Genomic DNA, 6,355 nt, shown 5'->3' with positions numbered 1-6,355 from the left:
CTAGCACTAGCAAAATACACTGATTTGCCAGAACATTATGACCACCAAACTATTATTGATATAAATCCGTCCAGACGATAGCAGTGTCAACTGGCAAGGAAGGACTCCTAGTCAGACGCACGTACAGTGCATGTAGTATCGGTGAGCATGCTGTCCGTGTGTAGAATGAAGAAGGCGCACCATCTGAGTTAGACCGAGGGCAGATTGTGGTGATCCAGAGGTTCGGCACATGCATTTCGGGTGTTCGAGGAGTGGTGTGGTGTCTTCAGCATGTGGCGAAACTATTCGGAAGTTGTAGGCTGGGCAGACTGGTAAAACAGGATAGGCAGCGAACGGTGATAGAACTAACATCAGACTATAATGCTGGGCAAAGTACCGAACATTCCGACATCGGCAGCTATAACTGAAATGGGAACATGACCATCGACAGTGGACGTTGCACAATGGCAGAGCGTTGCATAATCTGAGGAATCCCGACAACTATATCACCATGCTGATGGGAGGGCGAGAATTCGTCGTCTTCTAGGCGAACAGCTCTTTGACTCCTGTACTGCAGTACGGAGACAAGCTGGAGGCCGCTCATTTATGCTCTGGGCAACATTCACGTCGGCATTCTTGGGTCCAGTGGAGTTCGTGCAAGGCAGCTTGACGGCCAAGGAGTATCGTCCAGTGGTTGTGGACCACGTACACCCCTTCATGACGACCATGTTTCCTGACGGCAGTGGCATTCTTCAGCATGATAATACGCCATGCACTCGACAGATGTGAACCCAATCGAACACACATGGGATCTCATTGAACGTGGTGTCAGAGCTCATCAGGGATTATGTGGAGACCTGCCAAGGGCTCACTGCTTCCATGCGACGACGCAACACTGCTGTTATCCGTGCCAAAGATGGACATACCGGCTATTAGGTAGGTTGTCATAATGTTCTGGCTGATCAAACTTGGGTTGTGTGAATCAACTTGATGATACATAGACACTACATTTATAATTTCTAACTTGTAGAATACATTGCATTATCACGTTGCGTTGATCAGATTTGTACCACAAACCCAAAACCACCACAACATGGAAGCTGAACGTTCCATACACATTTCTGATGGCAGAGTTCAAGTCGCAGAGGTTCACTACATTTTAACACTTAAAGCTACTTAATAGAGGCACAGATTCGTTCTCCCACTGCTTGATATAGAAGTGGAATAGCAAAAGGGGTTGACTAGCAGTAATAAGTTTCTGCTAACATATTGCCTGACGGTAGTGACACTTTCCACGTGACCATACAGCTTGGGTGAGAAGTGATCACCCCCGAAGTATGCAGATAACTTGCATCACACTTGAAGATTGAAACGATGATCATTACTTCAAAACATTTGGGGAATAGCGGCTTACCAATTTAATGTCACATTCACTGTCGAAAACTTGCGGTAAACACAGACAAAAGTCTTCTACATAAAGTGCACAAAAATTTGCCGTGCCGTCTCCTCAAGTGGATTAAAAGCTTGACTTACTTGAGTTTCTTTGGACGATTTGGGGTCATAGAGCTTCAGGTTCAGGAGAACTCGCCACGTATCTTTCGTCAGCCATTTCTTTCAATTTCGACCAGGCCTTGGAAATTGTCCTTGCTTCCCCTTCCACCATCTTCTGTGTACCTCTGAGCTTGCCTCTCTTCTATCTTTCCCGTGGATTCAATTGCAGTGCCTTCTTTTCGATTGCCTAGTGTGGCTTTCTCAGTGTGTACCCCGGCCTTCTCTTCCTCTCACATATCTAAACTGCTGTACTTATCTGGTGTGTTTCCCTCCAGAGCCTCTCATTACTTGTTTATTCTTCCATCAGATGCTCACGACGCACCGGAGACACCTATAAGGGGGCGACCAAAAAGTTTCCCTTCGAAGGCTGTGTGGTCAAAAATCGGTATGCCAATGATACAAAATCCGCATGAGCATTGAGGCAATCATCCTACCGATGCACCATGTTGGAGAAACTCGGTTGGTAAAACCACGTGACGTAGTTCACGAAGAAGACCGTAACTGCTTGCTGTACATCCTTTTCTGACTGGAATCGTCGACCCTTCATGGCGTGTTTAAAGGTATCAAAGGCTTGATAATCGCGTGGGAAAAATCGTAAGTGTAGGCGCTTGATTGTCTCTCGCATCTCCTGGCCTCCCAAATCGACAGGCGTCTTGTGTGGAATGGCGACGAGCACGCAGCTTTGCGCACCGTTCAACAACCGTGGTTTTCGACAGGCAAGCTGCGTCCCATACACATTCTTCATTCTCGGTGGGTGTCTGTTTTTGTCCTTCGGCAGCCAAGAAAAGAACAGCAAGTTGGTCCTGTTTGGACGCATTTGGTGATAACGTCCACATAGTTGACGTTCCCAAACTTACCCACACACATCATAAAGACACGAATGCCACAGTAATCCCTTGCCGACGTGTCGGTGCTTGTATACCCTCATCTGCGTCGCGCTACGTTGCTTTTACGTTCACCAGAACCCTCAAAACGGAAAATTTTTGATCCCGCTCCCCCCCCCCCCCCCCGCCCCCTTCTTGTATTTATGAAGGTCTGTAGCTGGCGTGTACTCGTGTCTACTTCACTGGCGTATAGGACGGCCTTCGCACTCGTATTGAAAATACGAAGTATGGTTTTGCAGGTGATATTGGTTTCTCTAAACTGGATACAGTTGTATGAAGGCTGCCTGTATCTTCTTTTTGCAGCTCTTCAGGTCTTGCCCAGTTCCATCGTTTGTCACCAGATTACCCAGCTACAAGTGTGTCCGCCACTGACGAGTGCTCTTAGATGTTCCCGAATTTATTCTCATATCCTTCGTTTATCTTGAGGCTCCTTCTTTGAGGACGTTTAATTTAGCTTTCATATGTCAGCCTCTAAGGTAATACAACAGTCGTCTGCAAAGTCCAAATCCTCCAGACGTTAATAGATTCGCCATTGGATTCCTCCTCCTGCCTGTTGCGACTCTTCTCACAACTGAGCCAAGAATGAGTAGGCAAAATGGTTGAAGAAAAACACGTCCTGCTGGACTCAAGTTGTTAACCATATTGGCTCAATGAAATTTCCCTTGTGGCGCACAAATTTGTAGCTTCGATGTTGTTTAGAATTGTGTGTTACGCCATACTTCCGCGACAAAAGTTACAGACGTAATATTTAAGTCGTACTTCCTTTCAAAACCAATGAATGCCAGGAGTGATGTTGTCTTGAATTCTCTACTTTGCACCAAGACACCTGCGTTGTAACAGAAAACCGGTCTGTTATTTACACAGTCGACCTTTAAGTGAATCTTTAATCGAATTTGACGATTCTGATGAGAAAATTACTAGGCACCAGCTGTTACAGTGAGACTGACTTTGCTTGATCATTATCGATTTCCTTTTGCCTCGCCTTGTCCCTATTTTCACGCTTTTGTCCGCTTCTGTATTTATGCGCTTCGATTCCTACGCTTTCGTCTTTCAAAGTTTTAACTTTAAAACAAAAGTTAAAACTTTGAAAGACGAAAGCGTAGGAATCGAAGCGCATAAATTTGATTCGACGAGACATAGAAGTGCGTTCTTTCTTTTGATTTGTCTTACATCCTAAGATATTATCAATATCTAGATAACACTGACTTTTTGCCGAGGTGCTTCAATTCCTAGCTGCAGAGAGGACCTAAAATGCGATTTGTAGTTTAAGGGGAGATCTGTCTGTGAACTTTGGTATTTCATCGTTCCCAAATCAATTTTTTCTGTTTCTGTGATTTGAACTTGCTTCCATTTTGCCACTGTCATTGTTCCTCACACTTAACAAAGTGTGGTTTATTTCATTTACGCTAACATGATGTGGCAAGAACCAAGCAATCTTATGGCAGTTAAGATTTGGAAACAGTATACCTCCAACGACCAGGTCACGTTCAGCGTACATATCAGCAGTTTACTATCCACATTTCTGTTCCTATTACCGTGGACGACCATAATGTGCTCAACGCGTTCGTTTTCTGAGCCCAGTTTGGCGTTCAGTCTCCCATTATAAATTTTTACTTTTCTGCAATTAGTGTTCTTAAGGACGCCACTTAGCTTTATGTAAAACAAACACTCACACTCACACTCACTCTCTCTCTCTCTCTCTCTCTCTCTCTCTCAGCCACTTCAGTGGGTGCATAGAGCGGCGGGTCAACGTGCTCGTACTTCTTCACCGTGTCCGTCAGTCGACCTGACAGTGTCATTCATTAATAACACATTTCCAACGATAGTAGCAGCTCTTATAATATATGATGATCGGTTTGGTCTTCCAAGGCTCTTAACAGCTAACTAGCCTTCACACTGGCTTGTAAAATTATCCTGCAAAGGCTTTAACTTTACGAGAATTTTGCAAACTGTTCCACCAGTATTGATTGGATCGATATCAGCGTCGGCTCTTCCGAAGTAGTACTTCATCCTAGCGGACATTAACTGCGTAACTGTAATAAATAAATCTGCTCATAGTCTTAAGCAATAACGTATTTTTTGCAGCTCAACATACAGTTATCCATTGCTAAGATAGCCTGTGATATTAGCACATATAGCCAGTCATGAGCGCAGCTATGTAACTCACATCTCTGACTAACGTTACGTCACGTTTAGAAATTACGGCACCTTTTCAGTTTGGAAAACTGTAGATCACTTAAAAAGCATGTAATAGCCTCCCAACACTGATGTTGAAAGTTAATATTGGCTCCAAATCCGAAAGACACTTCATCAAAAATATCAGTCTCGAAGATAGTCCATTTCCGTTTTCTCAACCACACTCAGTGATTCGACTTCTGTTGAATAACATGATGTGGGTAAGATTTAAGACTAACATTCTTGGTATAAATAACTTTTCAACAGAGGTTTAAAATTTACTTTAATAATACCTGTTCAGCTTTTATTCAGGCAACGGCAGATAATAATTAAGATCATACAAAGTACTTTATCTTTTTCCCATTCTCAAATAAAATAAACCTTTAATAATAATAATAATAATAATAATAATAATAATAATAATAATAATAATAATAATAATAATAATCTAAGGCCGTTGTTCCAACGAGACGTCTTTCAGCGTCGCATGACCGCCGGCTTCGCGCGTATGGTGACCAGCATTCAACGACGCCGTACCTTTTTGCAGCAAGTCCTCGTTGCTCCAGCGTCCTCTAAGCCAGTTAACAGGAGGAGACAACGCACAGTAAACACTGTTTCTAAGGTAAAAGTGTGTTTATGACAGATATACATATTTTTGACATTATGACCCGATACAGCGTAACTAGATTTCCTTCTATATAAATGTCACGTACCTCGTCAATCCAGAGTTTTTACAACTAACCATGGATCGAACCGCGTCACTGAAGAAAGGTTGCGCTGGCCAAGGATGTGCTATATTCCCATCAATATCAATACAATAGCACTGTACTACAGTGATATTTCACACATTTCTTTTAAAGTGTAGAGTTGTTACCCTTTCTGCGGCTGGTTTCCACACCAGTAATCTCCTTATGCAGTTTTGTGACAATAGGAGCCCTACATAATTCATTCGCGTCACGTCTTCACCTGTCTGCCCTATTTACAGCAGCAAGCCACCATTTTGTATTTAAACTTCCCTTGGATTATGGCCATCTTGTTTCACTCAGTCCCGTGTATCCAGGCGATAGTTCCATGCCTCTTTCTCGACTTTTCGTAACCTTCCCGCCTTTTCACTGTCCTTAGATTTCAAAATCCAGTACTAGTTTCCGTTTTCAGACCAGAGGTAATATCCTTAGGATCCATCCAGTTATTTCTCCTTCTAGTTTCTGAGAGACTAATTTTATGGTTGCGTGCTATCAGTTGACAGCCCCGAGTGCCCTGGTGAACCTGCTACCTCTTGGTCTGGCACCTGCCAAGTGTTCATTTCAGGGCGATACGGCTTAGATATCTTGACTTCTGCTTGACTACAGAACGCTGTCCAACCCTCCGCATCATGAGTCATATGTGCTTCACCGATGTCCTGGTTGCGAAGGATCTTCCGCTTCCACATTAAGGGACACACTGCTGCCACACAAAAGCTGTGGAGACCTGTTTCGTCTGGAGCCCTGCCGGGTTTGGGAGACCCTGCCAGTAGTTACCCTGTCGTTGGTATAGCACACACCAGTTAATTGGATCCCACAAATCTCCTCTCCCATACGGACTGTTCAGTTAAGGTCGCTTGTCCCGACGGTCGTGAGGGTGGGGGGGAGGGGGAGGAGGAATATGGAGGCGGTTCTTTAAACGGCTGCTCGCTGTCTATAACAATAAAGCACGTCATGTCTGTGAATGTTTATTAATATGTGTCGGTATAGCAGTTTTTCAGCAGTATCTCTGAAAGACCGTACACC

Source organism: Schistocerca americana, chromosome 5 (genome assembly GCF_021461395.2).
Source record: "Schistocerca americana isolate TAMUIC-IGC-003095 chromosome 5, iqSchAmer2.1, whole genome shotgun sequence".
Classification (NCBI taxonomy): domain Eukaryota; kingdom Metazoa; phylum Arthropoda; class Insecta; order Orthoptera; family Acrididae; genus Schistocerca; species Schistocerca americana.
The sequence above is the reverse complement of the archived record's forward strand: the minus strand, read 5'-3'. Positions refer to the sequence as shown.